This window comes from Giraffa tippelskirchi, chromosome 7 (genome assembly GCF_054371585.1).
Source record: "Giraffa tippelskirchi isolate mGirTip1 chromosome 7, T2T-mGirTip1v1.2.pri, whole genome shotgun sequence".
Lineage (NCBI taxonomy): Eukaryota > Metazoa > Chordata > Mammalia > Artiodactyla > Giraffidae > Giraffa > Giraffa tippelskirchi.
Window position 1 is genome coordinate 37,813,859 of NC_137281.1, and position 27,022 is coordinate 37,840,880.

A 27,022-nucleotide genomic window follows, 5' to 3' on the forward strand; every position below is an offset into this window, starting at 1 on the left:
TGGCCCATCTGAACTTGTGTGTGGTCATGTGAGTTGCTCTGGCCAATGAAACTTCCAAGCAAGAGGAAGGATGTATCTCTTTGAACAGAAGTTCTGAGATAGCTCACAGCCCGCCATGCTTTCCCCTCTGCCTCTGCGAGAGGGAGCCTTCATGACCAGGTCCCCAGAGTGGCTGTGTTGATCAGACATCCCCACTCCACAGCGGACATGCCCCATGAGTGAAAATGCAGCTTGGTTGTTGGCAGCCTCTGAGATGAAGGGCTGAGGAGGTGTTTGTTACAGCGCCATAACCAAGCTTGTCCTGACTGATGCAGTGGTTCTTGATTGGCCAAGGCTGAGCTTTACCCACAGTTTCCTCTTGTCCTTGGCTCACTGCGGGGAAGGGGTGAAGGGGTGCACTTCCCAGCCTTATCCACTTGGCAGGACCCTAGCCCTATTAGGCAGCCGTTTTCTGGGCCTTTGGAAGTCTCTGGAATAAAAACAGGCTGGTAGAGAACGTATACGTGGCCCTTACCCCGCAGGCTGGCCAGCCGGGGCTCCTGCGCCCCCACCCCGGCTGTGGGCTCATTAGATGAAAGTGCTATCACCTGTCAGACAAACTGCTAGAACTGTGATAAATTAATGATCAAATGATACAGTCGGCGGCGCAGCTACTGTACTGCCTCGGCTAGTTACAAGCCGGCCGGGTGCTTAAAAAATGCAGCTGGCATTAAAAAAAAATCAGGCGTTAAAGGAAAATGTCACCCAGCTTTTCAAAAAGGATCTGTTTTAAAATGACCGCAGACGGCTCAGTTTCAGAGTCTTTATTTGATTCCTGTTCTTTGTATTTTGTTTTATTGCTCACAAGGAAGGGGATGGTGGTGGAGTGGGGAGAAGGCAGAAGGAATGTTGGAATTTCTGACAATTTTCACCAGCCATCAGCCCCGTGGAGCGTCTGACCAGAAATTCATCCCCTCTTAACAGACACAGGGAGGTTCTTCCCAGGGCTTGGCTGGATCGAGTATCTGAGCAGTAATTACTATGCAAATATAATAGTTAACACATTTTTTTTGTTGTAAGATCTTTGCTTTCTTATTTCATTGACTCATCCTGATGACTCTACTAAATCCCCGTTTGTCTGATTAAAAAAATTGATAGTCAGGAAGTTACCATGATTATCATTCTTTGAGTGCTAACCGTGTATACTATGTACATGTACCATCTCATACAACTGCCATCATGGACCTGGGATACTAACATGATCTCTATTTTAAGGAAGAAAGAGAGGATTGTGAGATATATGAAGAGAGTGACATGGAAACATACATTACCATATGTCAAATAGATAGCCAATGGGAATTTGCTGTATGACTCAGGGAACTCAAACCAGGGCTCGATAACAACCTAGATGGATGGGATGGGGAGGGAAGTGAGAGGGAGTCTCAAGAGGGAGGGAACATATGTATACCTATGGCTGATCCATGTTGATGTTTGGCAGAAACCAACACAATACTGTAAAGCAATTGTCCTTCATTTAAAAACAAATACATTTTTAAAATAAAATAAAAAATAAAAAAATAGAAAGGGAGGATCAGGGAGGTTAAGCCACTCGCTCATAGTCACACAGCCAATAAGTAAAGAGAGGAAATCCACAGTTGTTTCTGGCTCCTAGGACACTGAAATCTCATCCCTGGGGGCTTAGGGGAGCAATTTCCAAAAAGAAACAGGAAAAAGAGTTCCTTTGACTTAAAACCCAGGCCCAAATCTGGACTCCTATTTGTGGTGTATAGGCATTCCATAAATGTATAGGTTTCCTCTGTGTGTCAGCCCCGCCTGGACCTTCCACCTCTAGTTTTATGAGCTTAATTTATTCTTTTTAATATAAAATCTCATTACCTGAACATGATACCACCACTTCCACTTTATCTTTGATATAAGAACAGAGAGAAACCTAAATCAAACCTTTAAATAAAGTCTATAACCATGCAGCACTTTCACTTGCTTTTCAAATTTCTAAACAAAATTAAGTTGAAATACCTTGAGGAGAGGAGTGGAAAGGGAAGGGGGATTAGGGTGGGGGAAGACCCCTGCACGTGGCTTTGCTAGGCAGCCGCCAGGGATGTGATTACTCAGAGCAGGAGAACGTCTCCTGCTTGATGCTGGGCTCTGTTATCCTTCAGTTCCCCGGCCCAGGATTTTGGAGAGCAAATCAAATGAAGTCCGCCCGAACCTGTGTGTGCTGGGGATAGATCTCAAAAAGCTATTTGCCTTACCTTGATGTATATTTCAAGGCATTTCCTACCCAGCGTTAATTTTCATAAAGGGAAAATTGATGATCAGTTTAAAGAAACATAGTCAAGGGTTTTTATTTCCCAGAAGCCTGGGGTGGGCAAGTTGAGGCCGGGGGCGGAGGTGGTCTTGGCAGCTGAGGGTGTCAGGGGTTTCTGGGAGAAGGAGCTTCTTCCTGGCCTCCGGAAGCACAGGTTCAGACTAGAAGCTCGCCTGGATACCAGCTCCGAGAAGGAGAGAGAATGTCAGCTCTGTTGCCTGACTGGCAGGTAACTGTGGGCAAGGTATGTCAGTGCTCTAGGCTCTTCCTCTCAGTTTTCCCATCTGTGAAATGGGGATGAACACTCCCCACTTCACAGAACTGGCACATTAAATTAAAATAACCTGTGGGAAAGTGTCTAGACTCGTGTCCCCAGACAAGTTAAGTGATACCTGTCATCAAATCTGAGCTGGACCCCTTCTTTTCTTAGCACATTTCTTATCTTGGGATCTGGGAAAAAGTCTCTCCTCTTCCAGGAAGTTTTCCTTGATTGTTGATACAGACCACTTTCTTTAGACCTCAGGCAAATAGCATACATCACTGTGGCATGAATAGAGCAAGCAACCTGAGCCCAAACACTGACTCTCCATGTCCTCACTTGTGACCTTGGAAAGGTCACTTAACCTCCGGTATCTCACTTTCTTTTCTGTAAGATGAAAAATATTCCCCAGAATCCTGCTTCATAATTGTTGCTTGGATTAAATAAATTAATTTCTGTTAAAGAGCTTAGAAAAATGCCTGATACATAACAAATTTCAATAAGAGATAACTAAGATTATCAATATTACTCCTGTCATCTTTCAAAGAAACTTAGGTGTCTATGGCTCTGTGTGTGTGTGTGTGTGTGTGTGTGTGTGTGTGTGTGTGTGTGTCTTACCTAGGTGATGTTTTTATTGAAGTTTACTCTACAAACAGAAATACAAACATACCAGAAATCCAAGAATTTTTACAAAGTAAATACATTTGTGTAACAGCTTCTAGATCAAGACATAGAATACCACCAGCCTCTCAGAAGAGTCCTTTGTGCTTCTCCTGGGATGTAGCAGTCACCTGGAAGACGTGGCTGGATTAGATAGAATTCCAAGAGGTACCAGTAAGTCGGTCGATCTTAGAATCAATTCTTGAGTACATGGGAGAGATGGGCAAGGACAAGAGCCACTGTGATGGAAACTGTCGCTGATACTCTACTTGGAATACACCTTACCCTTGTCTCCAACTGGCAGTGAAACTAATAATCCCTTCCTCTCTCCAAGGTTCCATTTCCCCTTCTACACAAAGAGGCAGTTGGTTGAGATAACTCCTTATAGCTCTAAGGATGTGTCTAGTCATTTATTGACTTAAATATCTGAGCACCTACTAGGTGCCAGGTGCTGTCTTAAGCACTTGAGATAGAGCAGTAAACAAAGTAGATACCCATCTCTGCCCTCAAGAATTCTACATTCTCATGGGATGAAGTGGACCATCGATACTAGACATCATAAGTAATTCCATGTGATTCTGTGATTCCAGGGGCGTGCCCCAGCTAGAAGATAAAGGACAGCCACCTGTCACAATTACTTCCTCGGTCCCCTTGGGTCTGTGTCATGGGCAGGTCACAAGTGGCTTCAAAACTGATTTTTCTGAACCATGTTCCCTGGAGTATGTCTCTCCCTAAGGGCATGAAGGGGCCAGGAGAGATTTTCCCATCTACATCATTTTTTCCAATTTGTCCAAATGAGGACAAAATTTCAGACACACAAAAGACTCACAATAGAAATGAACAACCCTCAACTTATGAGATGGAATTGAAGCTCTTTGTATCCCTCCCTGATTGCACAGAGGTGTGAATTCTCCTGATCAGGAGCTCTGCCCTACCCCCTATGCTCTGTGGATTTGAAAGAACCAGTTTCCACACACACCTGCCATTTTCACGAAAATGAGTGCATTGCCTTAGGGATCCCCTGCTTTCTGCCCAGAGTAAGAGCTCATCAAATGCACACTTGGAGAACATTCTCTCTGCAGAATGAACCTCGCGCTGCCTCTCTCTCCCCCAGGTCAGAAATGAAAACAGGCTGAGCTGGGCAGATGGGAACCCTTGTTGGAACTCAATCTGGGTAGAAGAGGCTGATGGGTGATGAAAGCGACTGAGGGGAGACCAGGAGAAAGCTGATCTTAAATACCTTTGGGAGGAGCCCCCAGAGAGAAATGGTTCTTGAGAAATACGATCAGGGGTGATATTCCAATTATTTAACTGGAGTGTGTTGCATGGGCCCCAGCAGACCTTCTAGAGCACTTTCTGGGTGGCCCATGCTGGGTCCAGTTTTTCCCTGTACCTGCTCAATTTTGGGAAGTCCAGTCATGGTAAGGAGGGCCTGGAGTCACAGGCAGGAAAGGCACTCGAGGACTTGCTAGAGCAACTATTTGCCAACTGGTTGAATATATTTTAATATTTTTACAATCAAAGTAACCTGGGCTAGAGCGGCAGAGACACGGGTCCTGATTGTAAAGAGCTGGAGAAAGAACGTTAAGGTAGGGCTCATACTCAAGTACATCTATTCTATTCCATCATGAGTTTTGAGGGGCCAGCTTTATCCAGAACACAGGAAAAAAGACAGTTTTCTGACATCCGTAGCCATTTCAGGGGTCTTAAGGGCGTGGGTTGGGCTTCCCAGGTGATGCTAGTGGTAAAGAATCTGCCTGCCAATGCTGAAGATGCAAGAGATGTGGGTTGGGAAGATCCCCTGGAGGAGGGCACGGCCACCCACTCCAGTATTCTTGGCCTGGAGAATCCCATGGACAGAGAAGCCTGGCAGGCTATGGTCCATAGGGTCGCAAAGAGTCAGACACGACTGAAGCAACTTAGCAGGCATGAAAGGGCATGGGTTATACCAGCTGTGGATATATGCTAAGTCACTTCAGTCGTGGTCGACTCTTTGCCACCCCATGGACAGTAAACCTCCAGGCTCCTCTGTCCTCAGGATTCTCCAGGCAAGAATACTGGAGTGGGTGGCTGTGCCCTCCTCCAGGGGATCTTCTTAACCCAAGGATTGAACCCACATCTCTTCTGTCTCCTGAATTGGAAGGCGGGTTCTTTACCACTAGCGCCACCTGGCTAGCTGCCTGTAATCCACAAATCCTATAGTTTTCTTGGAAATATAGAACGTTTTCTTTAAAAGTTTTCATTAGTTGTCCACATTTCCAAATGGGGAAAATCCACGTAAAAATCTGAACTTCCGGTTTCTCTAAGCAAATCAGAAGAGGCCACTGTCAGCCCAGCACCAGCCTTACTCAGTGCCCGGAGCAGGGTGGAGCTGCTCGCCCAGATGGGGTCACCCTCCAATCACCCAAGTCCCTCTCCAGCCCGCTTCACTTGCTTGTGTTTGCTTTCTGACCCTGAGTTAGTCACCCCTGAGCAAATGGAAAAAGCAGAGGATTTGAAGCCAGACGACCTGGGTGAATGTTTTAATCCTGCCCTCTCTAGCTCATTTAACCTCTTGGAATCTCACTTACTCCATCTGTCAAATACGGATCATAATAATTTCTTCTTCCAGAGTGGTTGTGAGGATCAAATAAACTGTACAAATCACTTAAAGGCAGGATCACATGGAGACAAAGGACAGAGGCATCCTAATCTGACCGCATTTAAATCCTGGATTTGTCACTGCCAGCCTGAGTCACCCTGGACCTACCCTATAACTTTCCCATGACTCGTTTTTACCATCTGTGAAATGGCCATGATAAGATATCAACCTCACAGGCTGTTGTGAGGATTCTGTGGATTAGCATCATATATGCTGTTACATCATATATGCTCAATAAATGTGCATCATCATCATTATTATCATAATAACTCCTACTACTATTTGACTTGCTATTTTTGTGCAGTGAAAACTTATACCGCTGGATCTGGAAAGATTATCTGTCTGCAGAATAGCACAAGATTAATCTCTTTTCACCCAGAATATTATCCCAAGGGAGGATAAATCATAAGGTGGAAAAATATTATTTGGGATAATTTTGATGTCAGTAAAATAAAAGCCAATCAATGACAATTAACGTGTTCAGTGGGGCTCTTTGGGGGTACTTTTTATACAATTTCCTGAGTTGCTTTAGGAATCAGAAAACCCAATGGTACAATCACTGTCTGCTCATTCTTTAAGCATCTTCCTAGAACATCCTTCTGTTGTAAGCAGACCGCAGAGCTATATGCTGGGGACAAAATAAAAAAGATTAAACCATCTACCTTGGGCATCTTTAGTGGGTGCAGAGCTGTGCTAGAAAGCTTCTTCAGCTGTGCTCAGAACCACTCTTTCATCTCGGAACAGTAACATGACCATGCCCCTTGCATTTTGAAACAAAAGCAGAGGCTTTCTCCCCTGCCCAGAAGTAATCTGGGGAGAAGTCATCTTAATGGCCCACCTCTGATAGGAATAAAATGAACCGGATGACAAATATGGGTTAGGCAGCCTGAGAACTTGCCAAGGATGGAAACCAATCAAATGCTTCCCTCCGTGATGAAAATCCATTCCCCCAATGTATTATGCCTCTTCCCTCGCCCGTGACCCTGTTCCCAGCAAGCTGTGCCCACGGTGGGTGCTTTTGAAGTCCAGCCAGTGGCCTCCCATCTCCACTTGTTTAGGCTTACTGCAAACCACGCCAGCACCAGCGGCATGAGCCATTATCATTTTTGCCCTGGGAGAGAAAAGCAGAGATCTAAAACAGCTCTAGGAGATCCAAACAGGGAATATTTAAAATACCAAAAGAATGGGAAATGGGGCCGGGGGCATTTCGTTAATTTGCCTCTATTGCAGCATTAGCAGGAAGAGTTTTCAGAGCGCTCCAGGCGGAAGGAAGGGCTGAGACAGCAGGGAGGGTGCGGGGAGACACAGTGCTGCTGGCAGGAGGCAGGATTTAGAAGGCAGTCAAGAGCAGTGATGCTAAAGCTGAAGCTCCAATACTTTGGCCACTTGAAGAGTTGACTCACTGGAAAAGATCCTGATGCTGGGAAAGACTGAAGGCAAAAGGAGAAGGGGATGGCAGAGGATGAGATGGTTAGATAACATCACCGACTCAATGGACATGAATCTGAGCAAAGTCCAGGAGATAGTGAAAGACAGGGGAGCCTGATATGGTGCTGTCCATGGGGTCGCAAAGAGTGAGACATGACTGAGTGACTGAACAACATCAACAAAAGAGCAGTGAGTTCAGAAAGGTCTCCTACTGCCAAAACCAAAATCATCAAGGTCGCATGCCCAGACTCATCTGCATGCCCTGCACATCTTGTTAAAATACAGACTCCGATTCGGTAGGTCAGGGTAGGGCTCAAGTCTCTGCCTCTCCAACAAGCTTCCGGGTGCTGCTGCTGCTGTTGGACTGAGGACCACACTCTGAGTGACAAAGGTTAGAGGGCTGGTTTTGAAGCTGGAGTTGCACAATTTTGACTTAGATTGTACCTGTATTTAGAGAGGTCTTGGAGTGTCTGATGGAGATTATCGAGGGGCTTAATCCATCATAACTTCCCTTTGCCTTCAGAATCAAGTTCCAACTTCTTCCCAAGACTTGCAGAGTCTGCAGCATCCATCCCAGACCCATCCACAGATTATTGGCCCCCGGGCCATGTCCTGTGCATCTCAGCCCTACAGTCGAGAGACCAACCATGTGAACTGCTTGCAGTGTCTGAACAGCTTCAGGCTCTGGCACTTCTGGGTCTTTGGACATGCAGAGATTCCCAGCATGGAACCTCCATGCCCATCTCTCTGTATGGCGAACCTCTCTGCCTCCAGGTTTCAATTCAGAGGACTCTTCCTCCAGGAAGCCTTCCCTGACTGCGGTGGTTAATTTTATGCGTCAACTTGACTGGACTATAGAGTGCCCAGACACTTGGTCAAGCTTTATTCTGGGTGTGTCTGTGAACATGTTTCTAGGTGAGATTAACATTTGAATGGGTAGGAATGAGCAGATTGCCCGCCCCAATTTGGGCGGGCCTCATCCAATCTGCTGAAGGCCTGAAAAGAACAAAAAGGTTGACACTCCTGCAAGTAAAGGACATCTCCCCCTGCCTGACTACCTTCCAGCTAGAATACTCTTTTTTTCCCCCTTTGAACTTGAACTGAAACGTTGTTCTTCCTGGGTCTTTAGCCTGTTGGATTTCAGACTGGAGTTATACCCTCAGCTCTCCTGGGTTCTGAGCTTGCTGACTGCAGATCTTGGAACTTGTTCGCCCTCGTAATTACATGAACCAGTTTCATATTATAATAATAATAAACTCTACTGGTTTCTACTGGTTCTGTTTCTCTGGAGAAACTTGATTAATGCAATGACCCACCCAGGATATTACCTCTCATTTCTGTTGTTCTTATACTTTCAGTTTATACCAGATATTTCGTCTTAACACCAGTAAAAATGCCATGGTGGTACTTCAGAGCTGCACTGTCCAATAAGATAGCCACTAGCCCTACATGGCTGTAGAGTACTTGAAATAAAGAAATGTGAACTGAAATTGGCTGTGAGTATAAAATTACACATTCTAATTTGAAGACAGTATGCAAAAAAATAAAATTTATTTTATTTATTTAAAATTTAAATATAAATTTAATAAAACTTGTTATAATTTATTGTATCTATTGCCTGTTGAAATCATAACAATTGTGATATACTGGGTTAAATTGAATATATTATTCAAATTAATTTTCCCTGCTTCTTTTTTCCTTCCTAATGTAATTACTGCAAAATATCAGTTGTATGTGGGTTTCCCAGGTAGCACTAGAGGTAAAGAACCTGGTTGCCAATGCAGCAGACTTAAGAAATGCAGGTTCCCAGAGTCAGGAAGATCCCCTGAAGAAGGGAATGGCTACCTACTCCAGTATTCTTGCCTGGAGAATCCCATGGACAGAGGAGCCTGGCAGACTCTGGTCCATAGGGTTGCAAAAAGTTGGACACAACTGAAGCAACTTAGCATGCACACATAAAATTGCATGTACACCTTATGCTTATATTTTTGTTAGATGGTGCTGCTCCAGAGCAAGGCATAGTGAAAAGTCTAGATCTAACCAAGCTAGAAATGCTGAAATTTACCAGAGCCTTCCAAACTCCAGAAGGTGAGTTCCTTCACGATAGTTTCATAAGAGGAGAAGGCAATGGCACCCCACTCCAGGATTCTTGCCTGGAAAATCACATGGACGGAGGAGCCTGGTAGGCTGGAGTTCATGGGGTCACACAGAGTCGGACACTACTGAAGCGACTTAGCACCAGCAGCAGCAGTTTCATAAGAAAATATATCTTAGAGCACTAGAGTAGAAGTGAGCAAACTACAACCAAGGGGCCATCCAGCCTTCTACAGCCTTTTGTAAATAAAATGTTATTGGAACAGAATCACGATTATTCATTCACGTATTGTCTAAGGTTGTTTTCATGCTACAATGGTAGAGTTGAGTAGCTGCAACAGAGACCATCTGGCCTGCACGGCTTAAAATACTTACCATCTGACCCTTTATAAAAAAAAGTTGGCCAAATCCTGGTCTAAGGCAAAAAAGGTAGGTATTGCAGCTCTGGAAGGCAGATTGGGTGCCAACTCCACTGCTCATTAGTTGGAGTCTCTGGGCATATTACTGCAGACCTCTGAGCTTTGGTGCAGTCATCTGTAAAATGGGATAGCTGTAATAGTTACTTCATGGATTGCTATAAGAATTAAGGGAGAGGATGTAGCTAAAGAGGCTGGTACCTAAACAATAACTATTGTAACTGATATGTCACCATGTCTTTATTATTTGTTCGTTTTGATGAGTTAGGGGCCCTGCTCTGTGCCTCCACGGATCCCTGCAGGGCTCTCTCTCTGTAAGATATTTGTCTGTTCCCCTGAGTGTCTCCTTACCCCAGACTACATATTCTCTAAGGGCAGACAAGTCTGAGTTTTCTTGCTTTTTGTCATCAACCAGAGTCAGGAAGTGCTGGCTGGCTCCCACCTCTCAATGTCCCTCACTCCTCTTGTTCTACGGACAGCTGAGAGGACCCTTCTTTGAGGAAACTGGGTGAGAATGTGGTCTTCCCACACTGACTTCTCTTCAGTGGCCTGGGAGCTACGGAACCCTGAGGGGCTGGGTGCCTGCAGTGTTTAGTCAGACCTGTCCTGTGGAGTAGTCTCCACCCCAGTTCTTTGTAGGGTGCCTCTGAGTCATCGAGAGACCCACAGCAGGGATCCAGATGGGATGGAAGCCTATTTTTATCCACTATTGATCTCTCTTGCTCAGAAACCATCATTATCCTGGTGTAAAATGGCAGCTCCCAATGCAGGAGCCTCACGGTGTCTCTGGCCAATGGATACCCAGCAAATTGCTCCAAGCCACACCGGCTGGAGAAACCAAAATAACTTCACGAGACAGCTGTCCAGCCTGGCCCCACTGGGCTCTCAGAAAAGGGCTAACTTTGACCCTTTCTAACATTATCCACAGCTTTTCTTGTCTTGTCTTTGGGAAAACAAAGATGAAGCTAGTCTCTAATTGACCTGGTGTCTGCAGTTCTTGGCTGTGCCTGGCAGCTGAACAGAGGTGAGGGGCCTGCCCAGGATCAAGCCCGGTTCTGCTGATTCTCCGGGAGCCATTGGTGGGCTCCAGACTCACAGAGGAGTAACGGGGACCTCTGTACACCAAAGGGCATCTGTGACCAAGGAAGAAGGTAATGTCCTTCTCCAAACTTAAAGCCAAGCTCCCTTTCCCCATGGAATAGCCTGGAAATGAATCCCTGCTCATCTGAGGGCCCGATGAGCAAGCTGACACCATATGTACCCCGAACTGCCCTGTGGTGTGGGAGTCAGTGAAGGAGTTACAGAAACTTCCTAACCCTTGATGTGGGAAGCACAGTCTTGGTCACTGGACAATGTGAGTCCAGTCCCGTGGTTTGCAGGGAAATGTTTGACAACTGACATCAGAGGAAGGGGAGTAACTCTTATCTGTGGCCTTATTCGCTGATTTCCAAGGTGTGAATGAGGATTCCTTGGTAGCTCAGATGGTAAAGAATCTGCCTGCAACGTAGGAGTCCCGGGTTCGATCGTGGGTCCAGAAGATCCCCTGGAGGAGGGGATATATTCTTGCCTGGAGAATCCCATGGGCAGAGGAGCCTGGCAGGCCACAGTCCATAGGGTCCCACAGAACTGAACATGACTGAAGCAACTTAGCATGCATGGTGTGACTTAGCATTCATATGGTGTGAATATTATCCTCGTGCTGATTTCAAAGTGATCATCTCTCGCAAGCCATTCCATGTCGGCTCCAGCTCACCATGGACTTCAGCTCTACCCCTGGCCGCTCTGTGACCTCAGACAAGTTACTTAACCCCTCTATGCTTCAGAGAGTAAAACAGGAATCATATTAGTGTCTACTTCTTAAGATGATCGAAGACGTAGATGGTAAATGCCTGGAAAACACTCTGTGCTGGGCCTAGCACATAGGAAGCACCCAGTTAGCACTGGATATAATTACAATCCCTGGGATTATTGTTATCAAGTTCATAACTGAGTTGACCAGGCAACACTCATGTGTACACATATGTACATACACACACTCTCTCTCACTAACTTCTGAAAGGCCAGGCAAGGAGAGATTAGCTTTAGGTGGAGCAATCCCAGGAGGCTTCCTGGAGGAGGCAAGATGCAAATCTGGAGGAGGTAAGAGAAGAGGAAAGGAGTGAGTGGAAGATTGGGGGCCAGAGGGAGAGACACACATAGAGAGGAGCACGTGAGGGATGAGAGATGGACAGCAGGAGAAGGGGATGAGAGTTCAGCTTAGAGGTGGACCCAAACCCACTTAGTGTAGACTGGCTGGCATATGCAGGCTGAGCCTCTTGGGGCTTCTAATAACTGGGCCCAGAGTGGAAGTCCAGTCCATGGAGAGTCTGGAGCAGGGCACCAGGACCCCTTAGTGGTCCCCTGGCAGGTGGTGTCCTAGAGAATTGGTCTGAGCAGTAGACCCTGTACCCCCAGACGCCCAGAGTTTTCAGAAGTGCTCCCTACCCGCCGCCCCAGCCAAGCCCAGTGGCCCTGACTTGGGTAATTGCGAGTGATAATTATCCAGTATGCACAAAGGCCTGGCTTGTTTTCTCATTTGGGTGGGGGCCCGGGTGGCTTTGTTTGGGCCGGGAATTGTCGTAGGGCCTCTGTTTAGCCAGCGCTGTCTCCCCTTTGTTAACATTCCTCACTAACTGTGGCTCCTCGAGGGCTGGAGCAGAGAGAGGAAGGCGGCAACCAGGCCCTCTGGCTTCCGTGGCCCCGCTCCCAGCTCTTCAAACCCCTGGGAAACCTTGGCCCTGCTTCCTTCTTGCCCAAGCCACCAGGGACAGGCCCAGAAATAACCCAGCTCACCTGGCAGGTGCAAGACCCACATCTCAGGCAATTGCCTTAAACACGGAGAACTTCCCAGGGACCAATGTGGCTGAAAACAGTCATTAGGTGTCACTTTCTATGGCGGCCTGCTCTGTCTCTGGGGCTGAGGGGCTAATTATACACCTGGGGCCATCCCCACCTTGCACAACCCCCAGGACAAATGCTACCTGGGTCCCCCCTCGGTCCTTGGAGCCCACTCCCACCCAGCACTTACACGGCCGACAAATGAATGTTTTTGCCTGTCTTCGGTTCACATAAATAGCCACAAATTCCTATAATTAACTACAGTAAGCTAGGCTGGGATTAAAACAAAGACGGGCTTGTTTACTGGGATGTCCTGAAACAAGCAATTTTCAACATTACAGTGTCAACTACTGTCTCTGTCTTTGTTAAGCAAGGCATCAGGGTAAGGAGGAGGGGGCGGGCATGATGAATGGTGAGGGACCCCAGCTGGGAGCCGGGAAGGGGTAAGGATGATCGCTTCTGATGTTTCAGCCAAAATCCCTTTGTCCACGGGTCACTGGGCCTCCGAGGCTCTAAGACCCACTCAGTGTCTGGTGGAGGTCAGTGGAGTAGGGTGCAGACAAGAAGGCACCCTCTCTTCCTCCCAAACATTGGGATTTGAAGGTTCCCAGAAGAATTTCTTCCCTCACTCCTGGCAAAAGTGACTCCTTCCACCCAGTCAGCAAAATTCCTGGAATTTCCACTGTTGGGTGTTAAAGTGGAGTAGGGCTTTGGAGACCATCTGGACCAAGCCCTCCTCTTCCAGATAGGGAAAATGAGCCCTGGGCGGCTATCATGGCTAGCTGTTCACCATTACTCAGGAGGTGATGACATAGCAGGACTTGACCTCTAGTTTTCTGATGAGACGGGGTCAGCAAACTAGGGCCCACGGGCCAAACCTACTCAATGTCTTGTTTCGTCTTGTTTTTTAACAGCCTGAGAGCAAAGAAGAGTTCTTACATTTTTCAATAGTTGAAAAAAAATTGAAAGAAGAAAGTGTTAATCACTCAGTCACGTCCTACTCTTTGTGATCCCATGGACTGTAGGCCACCAGGCTCCTCTGTCCATGGGATTTCCCAGGCAAGAATACTGGAGTGAGTTGCCATTCCCTTCTCCAGGAGATCTTCCCAACCCAGGCAATGAACCCCAGTCTCATACATTGCACTTATATTCCTTACCATCTGAGTCACCAGGGAAACCCAAAAGAAGAAAAGGTGTGTGAAAATTCCATGGGGACTTCCCTGGTGGTGCAGTGGATAAGAATCTGCCTGCCAGTGCAGGGGACACAGGTTCAATCCCTGGTCTGGGAAGACCCCACATGCAACTAAGAGCAACTAAGCCAATGAGCGACAACCACTGAGCCCAGGTGCTCTAGAGTCTGAGAGTCATAATTACTGAACCCACGTGCTGTAACTACTGAAGCCCGCGAGCCTAGAACCTTTGCTCTGCAAAAAAGAGAAACCACTGAAATGAGAACCACAGTTCCCAATCACCGCAACTAGAGAAAACCAGAGCAAAGCAATGAAGACCAGCGCAGCCATAAATAAATAAATGATTCTTTTTTTTAAAAAAAGAAAATTCCATGAAATTTAAGTGTCAGTGGAAAAAGTGTTACTGGGACATGGCCTCTCAAGCATTTACAGGTTGTCTTTGGGCACTTACAAGCTACAAGAGGTCAGTAGTTGCCTAGACTATATGGCCCACAAAGCTGAAAAGATTTCCTATCAGACCCATGGTCCCTGTGCTAGTACATTATATACTGCTCTATTTAAAAAACAAAAATGAAAACAAGACAGAATTTCCTTTTTCAAAAGTTTGTTTTCTACTTGGAAGTCTTTCTTTAAACAAAATCTTGGGCAGATCCTTGGTGTTTAAGGCTTATCAAAAGGGGATCCGTACTTTTTAGTTGGGTGGAAGTGGGGTGAGAACCCTGAGGAAACTTTGTGGGCTCCCCGAGCAGGTGGAAGAGTGTCTGAACCCCCAGGTAAAAATAGCATCTTTTGCTAAGGCATTCTGGTCCACCCTGAAGCTGCAGGGTTGTCCACATGGCCTGCATTACAAGCATCAGTGGACAAGCCAGGTGTCTGGACAGATCCACTTCAGAGAAAACTTGTAAAGAGACTTTTCTGTTGGGATTGTCTTACTCCACAGGGGTTGGACAAATGAATTTAAGATTCAGTAAATATTTCCTGAGCTCTTCCTCTGTGTCAGGTGCTGTTCCAAGCTTTTCAGATCTCGAGATGAACATCACGTAGAGTCCCAGCCCTCCTGGGGCTGACATTCTAATATGAGGGACAGAGTTTGAAGATGTTAAGTAATTAATGTCAAGTATGGAAATCAACCCTGAATAGTCATTGGAAGGACTGATGCTGAAGCTGAAGCTCCAATACTTTGGCCACCTGATGCGAAGAGCTGTCTCATTGGAAAAGACCCTGATGCTGGGAAAGATTGAGGGCAGGAGAAGGGGGCAACAGAGGATGAGATGGTTGGATGGCATCACTGACTCAATGGACATGAATTTGAGCAAGCTCCAGGAGAGAGTGAGGGACAGGGAAGCCTGGCGTGCTGCAGTCCATGGAGTCGGAAAGAGTCGGACATGACAGTGACTGAACAACAAAGTTTACTCATAAAGAAGAAAAACCAAGAAAGGGATTAGAGAGAGATGAAACTGTAATGCAAAATAAAGGATAGAAGGAAGGACTAAGAAGGTAAATTTGAGCCTGGAATGAATGACTGAATGATAAAAAGAAAGGAAGAAGGAAAGAAAGAAAGAGTAGAGAAAAATCCAGATTTTGGAAAGGGCTGGGGCAGGCTGGCCCACACAGGTCACTAGAGAGAAACCTCAGGAATGCCCAGAGAGGGACAGATTGGACATTGAAAGAAAACCTTGAAAACTTGGAGGTTTGTGTTGGGTGAGAGGTGGGGCTGGGGCCTGCAAACACAACCTTAAAACCCTGTGTCCCATCACTTGTGATCCAAGTCAGACTCCTGCAAAAGAACCCCAAGGCAAGACCAGGTATCCAAGGCACAAGGAAATTAATGGAGGATACCCTGGAATCTAGGTCCTTTAACCCCTAGGGAAGACCTTATGGGGAGGGTGGGCTGCTGAGGGTCACAGGCCATGATTCCAGTTCACACCCTACCTCATTGTCACATGTTTGCAGTCTGTGTTCTTGAGTGGAACTCACTAGGTCCAACTCTTCATCCATGGATTTATTATTCCTGATGATTGGCCTTAGTGATGCTGCCAAAAAGATAATTTGGTGCGTGACAAGGTGAAAAAGCTCATAGAAAGTCAAGAATGTGTTTAGCGGCCACTGAGCAATGGTAAGGGCTCCTGCAGGTGCTGCCTCCCCAGCTAAGTAGCTGCCAACACATTAGTCTGGGCTGAAAAGGCTGAGCCCTGTGAAAGCAGAGGGAGTCAAGGGATTCTACCCAAGGTGACATTCTGCAAGTCACTTACCCTCTCAGGGCCTCTGCTGGCAGATTCTGAAAAATGGGGTGAAATGAACAATATATCCTCTCAGGCATACTATGCAGCATCAGTGAAAAGATATGTACAAAGCTCTTTAAAGGCCCTTAAAGAGAAGTGCAGGCATCACTGATGATACTATTAACAGAGGCAGGGCAATGAGCCTCTGGTCTGGCCAAGGGAATGTCATGACCTATTGGAACACCAGGGATCTCATTGGACAACAGGCCATATGTGCAGAAATTAAGACAGGTCCTCTGGTTGCCTCGGTTCAAATCTCAGTCTGGGTTCCAATCCCAGCACTGATACAATGGGGTCTTGCAATTTGGATCAAGTTACTTTATTTCCTGGAATCTCAGTTTCTTCATCTATAACCTGGAGATCATAACAGGGCTGACTTTACTTAGGGTAACTACCAAAACTGCATTAGTCACATAAATAAAGTCATTAGAAGGAGCTTCGTTCCTTGTTAATAACTGGGACCACCTCTGCTGCCCAGGGTTCTTGTGAGGACAGAGTGGGCTCTGCTTCAAGACAGAGCTGAGCACATGGGGAAGATTGTCTTACTCTTATTGGGGGACTAATTGGGGGAATTTGGTGCTGGTGGGGCCTTGCTTCTTGCTTCTCTTTCTTTTGGCTTGTCACAGCATGGACTAGCCAGAAGAAGGAGAAACATGGCATCAGAACCAACCAGATATGGTATGTTGGGTTGGCCAGTGAGTTTATTCATGGAGAAGGCAATGGCACCCCACTCCAGTGTTCTTGCCTGGAGAATCCCAGGGATGGGGGAGCCTGGTGGGCTGCCATCTATGGGGTTGCACAGAGTTGGACATGACTGAAGCGACTTAGCAGCAGCAGCAGTGAGTTTCTTCAGGTCTTTCCATTACATCATCTGGAAAAACCCAAATGAATTTATTGGCCAACCCAGTACCTTGAGGGTTTTCTTCTTCATGAAATTGTTTGCTAATGTTGAGCTCCAGGCATTATCTAAGTGCTGAAGACACAGTGGGAAGCCAACAGCCCAGTACCCTGCCTCCGGGAGCTGATATTCTAGTGGGGGCAGTGAGAGAGGCAGATGGAAAGAGATACACAATAGCTTGCCGAGAATGAGGGATGCTATAAAAGAAGCTAGAGTAGATGAGTGGCTCCTTCCTGCAGGCTGCTTCAGCAGGGAGGGTGAAGTTCTCTCTGAGCAGGCGATGGCCGAGCACACACATCCTCTCTGACCCTCAGTCTCTTCATCTGGATGACTGTGTGACAGGAAGAACTGAGCAAGATGTTCACTCTGCTCACCTTGTCTGTAGACAAGGTGCCAGGGCATCCACCCCTAGGCAGCCCAGGGGCTGGCATGAGACAGGTACCTGGCTCCTCAGGACCAGCCCTGAGCAGAGCCCTTTTTTCATTCGGGCCAAAGGTACAATTAACAGCCTCCGCTTGGGCCTCGCCCAGCCCCAGGGCCTCTGCTCAGCCTGACTGACCAGCAGGAGGGAGGAGACCCTCCCAGGGCCCCTCAGTTCCCTGCCAGGGCTATTTTGGTGGCTGTTATTTGGGCAAGGAGTGGGCTAGTGGCTTGTGGGAGGGAGGGGAGGAGGGAAGATGCTAAAAATACTGAGGCCAGACTGAGGTGACCGGTCTCTACCCTCTCGCGGGCCTGGCCTCCCTTCCTGGGTGAGAAGGGCCTGGTCTTTCCTGGGGGGCGGGCTGCTGAGGGCTCAGACCCACCCAGGAGCCCTTTGGTTTTGGATAATGTTAGTCACAGTTTCCATTAGTAGAGAGGTTGTGGGGAAGGCGGTTAAGCGACCTGCGGAGGTCACACGGCTGTAGGTGGAGGACAGATGTATGAATAGTTGAGAAACAGCTGTAATTGGAACAAAAACCTGCCTGGCCAGAGTGGCGTCCTGCTGAGGAGGTGGTTGGGCAGAAGTCTGCATGATGGCGTCACCTCCCCAGGCCCCACCAACCCTTTTCTTGCTGTAGGAAGACCCAAGCCCTCACCTCCACTGCCTGTATCCCTTCTCCACACTCATAATCCCACAGACCAGGACCACCTCCTTCAGGAGGGTTAAAGTGAGGACCCAGTTAGCTGAGATCTCACTCTGTTCTCTGCTTTCTCACCTGCTAAACCGGTAAGCCCGGGACATCAGGAGGGAGAAAACCCTTCTGAATCCTGGTTTGGTTGTATGTTGACCTTGGGTGACCTTGGACACATCCCCCAGCTTCCTAGACCTCAGATCTTCGGCTCTGACCACCTTGCAAACAGCTTATTTGGGTGACTTTCCATGGCTTCTACCAGATGAGGACTCCAACGGAACTGTGGGTTCTTCAGCTTGAAGGTCAAGGTCTACTGCATAGTGAGGCCATCTCTACCTGGGGAGATAGGATCCATGGGGGGAGGGAACCTAAGGGAACCTTGATGTTAGGATCTAATCATGCATTCATTTTCTCATCTGTTCCATTCTTTAGTTATTCCTTCAAGATTTTTTGAGGAAGCACCACCTACATTCAGGCATTCATCTAGATAATAGCAATTCAGTGGGGAGCAAATCCACTCCCTAAATCCTTACAGAACTTACTTTGTAGAAGGAATAGACAGCCAGGGCACCAGTGGATGAAGTAGTGTGTTCAGAGGTGGTGGGGGCCAAGAAGAAAAAAAAAAGCAGATTAAACAAATAGGTAGTATGTGTGTGTATACAATGTGTGTATGTGTCTTGTTATCATTATTTAGTCACTAAGTTGTGTCTGACTCTTTTGTGACCCCAAGGACTGTAGCCCTAGATTGCCAAGCTCTTCTGTCCATGGGATTTCCCAGGCAAGAACACTGAAGTGGGTTGCCATTTCTTCTCCAGGAAATTCTCCCGACCCAGGGATTAAACTCCCATCTCCTGCATTGGCAGGTGGATTCTTTACCGCTGAGCCACCAGAGAAGCCACCATATATGTGTGTGTGTGTATGTGTATGTATATGAATAAGTATGTTTGTGTGACATCTGTATATGAGCATATATGCATGTATGTGTGTGAATGTTTCTATGTGTATATGTATAAATATGTATATATGTGTGTGTGTGTAATGTGTGTTGAAACATATTTCAACAATACGTGAACCGTGAACTTCCAGATGTTCAAGCTGGTTTTAGAAAAGGCAGAGGAACCAGAGATCAAATTGCCTACATCTGATGGATCATCGAAAAACAAGAGAGTTCCAGAAAAACATCTATTTCTGCTTTATTGACTATGCCAAAGCCTTCGACTATGTGGATCACAATAAACTGTGGAAAATTCTGAAAGAGATGGGAATACCAGACCACCTGACCTGCCTCTTGAGAAATCTGTATGCAGGTCAGGAAGCAACAGTTAGAACTGGACATGGAACAACAGATTGGTTCCAGATAGGAAAAGGAGTACGTCAAGGGTGTATATTGTCACCCTGCTTATTTAACTTATATGCAGAGTATATCATGAGAAACGCTGGGCTGGAAGAAGCACAAGCTGGAATCAAGATTGCCAGAAGAAATATCAATAACCTCAGATATGCAGATGACACCACCCTTATGGCAGAAAGTGAAGAAGAACTAAAGAACCTCTTGATGAAAGTGAAAGAGGAGAGTGAAAAAGTTGGCTTAAAGCTCAACATTCAGAAAACAGAGATTGTGGCATCCAGTCCCATCACTTCATGAAAAATAGATGGAGAAACAGTGGAAACAGTTGCAGACTATTTTGGGGGGCTCCAAAATCACTGCAGATGGTGACTGCAGCCATGAAATAAAAAGACGCTTACTCTTTGGAAGAAAAATTATGACCAACCTAGACAGCATATTAAAAAGTAGAGACATTACTTTGCCAGCAAAGGTCCATCTAGTCAAGGCTATGGTTTTTTCCAGTAGTCATGTATGGATGTGAGAGTTGGACTATAAAGAAAGCTGAGCATCAAAGAATTGATGCTTTTGAACTGTGGTGTTGGAAAAGACTCTTGAGAGTCCCTTGGGCTGCAAGGAGATCCAACCAGTCCATCCTAAAGGAGATCAGTCCTGAATGTTCATTGGAAGGACTGATGTTGAAGCTGAAACTCCAATACTTCGGCCATCTGATGCAAAGAGCTGACTCATTTGAAAAGACCCTGATGCTGAGAAAGATTGAAGGCAGGGGGAGAAGGGGACAACAGAGGATGAGAGGGCTGGATGGCATCACCAACTCAATGAACATGAGTTTGGGTAAACTCTGGGAGGTGGTGATGGACAGGGAGGCCTGGTGTGCTGCAGTCCACGGGGTTGCAAAGAGTCAGACACGACTGAGCGATTGAACTGAACTGAACTGAATGTGTGTAGGTGTGTATATGTATATGTGTTTCTGTATGCACACGTGTGTGCGTGCATCTCTGTGTGTACGCATATATGTGTTAGAGTGTTTCTATGTGTGTATGCACATACACACGTGCATGTGTGTGCATCTCTGTGTGCACGCGTGTGCATGCATGCATGTGTGTTTATGTGCGTATGTATGCATGTGCGACATATGTGTGTGTCTCTCTCTGTGTACATCAGTGTCTATACATATGCATGTGTGTGGTGTGTGTGTGTGTATGTGAGACTGTGTAGGGGGCTGGGAATGGAGATCAGGAAAGCTCATGTTTGAAGCGGGACTGGATGGACGTGAGTGTATGAACCATTCAGACACCTGGGGGAAGAGCACCGCAACAGAGAGTGTGAAGCACAGAGGTGCTGAGGGATCCTGGAGGATACAGAAGGAGAGTCCTCCACGCCCTAGGTCCTCCCCTCTGCGTGGGACAGAGGAAGCCCCTACATTCTCTCGCCCATCACAGCACCCTCTCCCCAGAGCGGACCTCACTCCCCTCTGCGCCCCTGGTGAACCTTCACCCTACAATTACCATCCTCTGCCCAGGGCTATTTCCTGCAGACTTGTAAATAGAACCTCTTTCAGCTCCACACACATTATGGTTTGTCTAAAACGGTGTCAAAGGAGCCAATTTTCCTGAACGGGGACCATTGACAAGAGGTGAAGTTTACGGAGGGTTCCCGCAGGACCTGGGCCTGAGATGTCGAAAACAGGGACCCAGTGGTGACGCAATGGCCTGGCAAAACCAGCTTGAACAGAGGGGCAAACCTCGGGCATCTCTAGGGTGGATTTTCTTGGGGACATGGTAAATACGATGGTTAGGGCACAACCTGACCAGCTTTATTAGGGACAAGCCCCAGCTTGGACTCCAGGCGTGGGAGGGTCTGAGTGCTGGTCCTGGCCTCTCTGCTATATTTGCATGGACCTCGTTACCCTTTCTGATCAGATGTCAATGAACTTAACTAGCCAGCTGTGATGAGTTGCAGCCATCTTGCAGAAGGGAAGGAGGTAGATGATTGGAGAGAGGAAAGAAGTACGGGGAAAGGTGAGATGGTTCTAAGGACCCTTCCCCACCCCACCCCACCTCCAAGCAGCCATCCATGACCGCCCAGGAGGCTGCAGGCCCATATGATATAGTGAGTTGAACAATAGCATCCACTCTGGGCAGAAGCAGTCCACAGGCATGGGACTTGGTTGAGTGGAAGGCAGGCTGGACTGGGGCCCCCCGGGACACGAGGGTGATGATCTCCATCCTCCGAAAAAGAAACTGAAGTCCAGAGGGGTGTCACACATTTCATGCTCAAAGTCACACATCTGATAAGTGGCAGAAACAGGATTTGAACTCTGATTGGCCTCATCCCTAAGCCGGTGAGTCTTCCACACTTGGGAAGCCTCCCAGTCCTGACTCTGCTCTGCCTTAGCAAATCCTGAGAACAACCCTCTGAGCAGGAACGTCTACTGACTATGACCTTCCCATGGCCCCAGAGGAGCGTCCCGTGCCAGCTCTGCAGCTGCTGGCCATTTCCAGGGGCCAAGCCTGAGCCCTACAAGGCAGATGCTGCCCATTTTGGCCCAGGTTCCTGTCTCACTTATGCTTCTATGAATAAAGGTTTAGAGAGCATTTTAGGAACCAAAACCACCTAGTAATCTTCCCTGACTTAAAAAAAAAAAACAAAGATGTTCAAGGAACATCCTAGCTAGAAAAACATACTCACTTGGATTATATAAAGATGACCCAGGAAACAGAGGTTCAGCCTTGGGTTCTGGATCCAGATTTACCTCTGAGTCATTTAACTTCTCTGAGTCTGAGTTTCTTCATTTATCAAATGAGGAAGATGTTAATATCTACCCCTGCTTATATCCCATTCACCTCAGGGAATGAGCATTTAACTTCTGTGAGCCTGAGTTTCATCATTTACCAAATGAGGAAGGTGTTAATATCTATCCCTGTTTATATCCCATTCACCTCAAGGAGTAGTTGTTGAGAAATAGGGCAGAGTGGTTAAGATAGCAGGTTCTAGGGTCAAACACAGGTGTATCTGAACTCTTAGCCTCACCATTTCTAGCTGTGTGATCTCTGGCATCTTAGAGTCCCCTCTCTCAGTTTCCTGAGCTACAAGATGGAATTAAAAATCCTTCCCCAGACTCTCTTCTAAAATGAGTCTGAGGCACCTGAAAAGCAGGAGCAGGGGAGTGAAATGTATCAAAGGATTTTTCCTTCTCTCCCTTGGGATTTTTAGTTGTTAAAAGATTTATCTATCTTTCTATCTATACGTGTGTGTGTGTGTGTGTGTGTGTGTGTGTATAGTAAAGTTATGATTCATATACGAATATAAAGTGAACATGTGTCAAAGATTTTATTTAATTCATTAATTAATGAGGCAGCAAGCATGATGTTACAGCTTTTCAAAGGCGAACTCAAAGCAGCCACATATGGAGGCAATCGAGAAATTGGGAAATGAATTTACAAATAGATGCAAAAATAATCCATCCGGCCAGCATTAATCAATTGCATTACAACCAAACAAAATTCACTTGCATTCCAATGGATGAGAAGCATTTGAATTCTTATTAGTTTTCGACAACTTTCAGAGATGTAAAATAGCTCAAAGGCTAAGAAATGTGGAGATCATCCACAAGGAGGAACTAGACAGCACACACCACACAACCATTTATTCCCTGTTCATTTCAAAACCTTTTACAAATTTTTCAGACATGGTTCTGATGCCCTTCCTCCACCCCCCACCCCACCTTCAAACTAGAGAGAAAAAAAAAAAAGTGTTGCTTGAGCCATTGGAATCAAGGTGGCAGGGGAGTTTCCTCTTAGGTATCAACTTCAATTCGTCAGTAGCAGCTGCCTACAGAGATGTTTGGAGGGGATTCAGAGCCTGCTCAGCATGGGAGAGAATGAGTCCGGCCTGGGGGTGAGTGGTACTCAGAACTCTCCCATAAACCGCCCTCTGTGTATCCTGTCTGCTCTTTCCCTTTCCACCTGGCTGGACTAAAAAGGTCCCCAGGGTAACATGGAGAGTCAAGTACTGCAAAGGACAGAACCACAAGAAGGAAGGTGCCAGAGTCCTGGATTGCAGGAGAACCTCCCTGTCAGGATACTGGATACAAGTGAGAAATAGATTTTTTTCTTTGTTAAACTGCCGAGATTCTGAAGTTTATCTGTTTTACAGCTGGTATTACCCTACGTTATATAGACTTCGCCTATCTGGATTTGAAATTTGCTAACTTGCTATGTGATCTTGAAAAAGTGACTTCATGTCTATGAATCTTGGATTCTGCAAATGCATAAAATGAGGATTATGATATAACCATCACAAATTAGGTGGGAGATCGAATAAGAGAGTGTATATGGCAGGAGTCCATGCCCCCTTTCTGGGGGACAGTTAAGATCAAAAGCATCTTTTCTCCTGGGTTGCACACAGACAGATCTTGTTACAGTTGATGTGATAGTCTCTAGGAAAGAAGCTAGAGTCAAGTAGGAGCAGAAAAAGAGAAATGAAATGCTAGCACAATAATGATGGTGGAGGGGTAAGGATGGTAGTAGTTCCCAGTAGGCAGCAGCAAAGCCATGTTAATGAGAAAAATGGTCCCTCCTCCACATGAGAGCAAACAGAACCGACTCCAAAGAAGATGAATACCCATCATGATAGGGTGTACCAGCCTTGCAGGTGATCTAGAAAGAACACTGGTACATGTCTCTTGGATGCAGAGGCTGAAGTGGAATCCACACTCAGTCATGAACTTAATCTCATCCCTAGCTTCCTTTTGAGGTTTGCAATGGCTAAGCTGCGAGAGTCCTCACAGGGGTCTATTAAGGATGCAGAAAGCTTGGAACCTCTTTCCCTTTGTCCTGTAGGAAGCAGAGTATCTTGAGGACTGATTATGGTTACCATTCTTCAGAACTTGAAAACACCTGCCAAAGGAGAGATGTGGAATATATAAAAAGTGTTTTTAAAAGAAAGAAAACAATCAGGAGGAGAAAGGTCATCCATGGTGGTGTGGGATGGTAAACGAAGCAAGGAATCATCTCAGTGAAGTTCAGGTTTGCAAGGACCTTCACAGAACAAGAGAATGACCATGAGAGTTATTGTTCTGACCAATCCCTCAAGTGCATCTCTCTCTTTTCACCCTAGTGCTTGTGTGCATGCCAAGTCACTGCAGTCGTGTCCGACTCTTTGTGACTCTATGGACTATAGCCCACCAGGCTCCTTGGTCCATGGGATTCTCTAGGCAAGCATTCTGACGTGGGTTGTCATGCTCTCCTCCAGGACCTTCCTGGCCCAGGGGTTGAATCTGCATCTCTTATGTATCCTGCATCGGCAGGCATTTCTTTACCACTAGCACCACCTGAGAAGCCCACCTACTTCTAGGTGCAGCCCCCTAATATCATCCTGTGAGAGTGACAGTGAACTTCCAATACCCCCTGGTGTTTTCCCGAGTCACCTGTCTCACAGGCCTCCAGATGGGATGCTTGCTTCTCAAGTGAAGGTGGGGTGGAGCCCTCTAGGCAGAAAGTAGAGTCTCTCTTCTGCAAACTGCATGCCCACCCACAGACACTGGGACATGCATCACTGCTGTGAGCAGGTTTACAGCCAGAGACTGCTTCTTGGAATGGAAGTGCAACAGCTCCAAACACATCTGTCATCTTCTCAACCTCCCTGGCTGTTGGAAAGAATTTGAGAACTATGATTTGTTTTTTAATTTAAACATTCAGAATGCTTCACTATTAAGCTTGGAAAACTTTGAAGTGGAAATGTACTTGGCACTCAGCATGGTCTTTTACATAGGTGGCTCTGAAAACTTGTACTCCAGCCACTGAGCCATGCCATGTTTTCTATTAGCCTTCCTTGCTAGCTGTAATCAGTCTCTGTAGAGACTCTGAAATCTCCCCTGTGTGAGTTGCTGAGAGAGGCCTGGGATTTGGAGTGACTTAGACTGGGATTTAGAGAAGGCAATGGCAACCCACTCCAATACTCTTGCCTGGAAACTCCCATGGACGGAGGAGCCTGGTAGGCTGCAGTCCATGGGGTCGTGAAGAGTCGGACATGACTGAGTGACTTCACTTTCACTTTTCACTTTTATGCATTGGAGAAGGAAATGGCAACCCACTCCAGTGTTCTTGCCTGGAGAATCCCAGGGATGGCGGAGCCTGGTGGGCTGCCGTCTATGGGGTCGCACAGAGTCGGACACGACTGAAGCAACTTAGCAGCAACAGCAGCAGACTGGGATTTGCATTCTACACCTAAAATTTTTTTACCTGTCTGACTTTGAGCAAGGTTCTCTAATTTTCCATGCCAGAGTTATTTGTTGTATAAAAAGGAGATCATAAAAATTGTAACCCCTACCTTACTAAGTGTTATCAGTCAGGACAGGCTGGTCATGCTGTGTAACAAACAACTTCAAATTTTCAGTGCTTTGAAACAAGAAAGATGCATTTGCTCACACATACTCATGTTTATCCCATTGGCACAGAGCTTAGTCTATGTCATCTTCATTCATCTAGGCTCGTAGTGGTACCACTATCTGGAATATCCCTGGTCGTTGTAACAAGGTGAAGTGAAAGTGGAGAACTGTGAATTAATCTGAAATGCTTCTACTCAGAAGTGCCACATCTATTGATCTGGGAAAGTCATAGAGCCACAGTCAACTTTAAGGGGAGAAGAAAATGTAATCCCTCTGTGCCTGGAAGGGGAGAGAAACTGGAAATTTTGTCCAGCAGGACTGATATACACCATACAAAGTTGGAGGTGGAACATGTGAGAGAAACCTTTAGATTGTGGAGGACTTGGGAATGTAAAGAGTTTTTACATTGATTACTGTTTTCAGAATATCCTGGGCACTGGGGTGACCACCTTCTAACTGAGAAGTGATACACTTTCCAATGCCATGTCTGCTTTTGTGCTTACATTCACACTAGTACCAACAACCATAATCATTGAGGGCTTAGGAGAAAAGGAACAGAGAGAAAGTTAACATGAAAAGATGCAGAGACAACTCTGGCATCTATGCTAGTGGGGGTCCCACCCCAAACTCTGTAGGACCAGTTCTGCCATTTGATTTGATGTTATGGGGTCTCCATCCTTGTACCCTGGTCTTTAAGGAGTCTATTAGCCACTCTACAGTCTTTCATTAATGTGTTTTTGCTTACATTACCATCATAGTTTTCTGTTGTTTGCAACATACCTATAAATATCAGAGGGATATTAAAATAAAAATAATCTGTGTTGAACCTCAGCATCCAAAAGAAGCAATCCCCCTCTTTGAAAGGATTGGGTATATAACACATATAAGCACTAACCCAGTGGGACTCATTTTAAAATGAAAGAGGGAGGGTGTGACAGGAGATGGAACCTCCAGGGTCCCACAGTGGGAGAGTAACAGAGTCCAGTGTGGGAGGCAGATTCTGCACCTTTGGGTCTCCAGGGCCTTCCAGTGAAGTAGCCCCGCTGGAGCTGGGCTGGCCTTCTCCGGGCCTGTGTGTGGCAGGGAGAGAGGAGCTGAGGCTTGAATGGGAGCTAATAGTA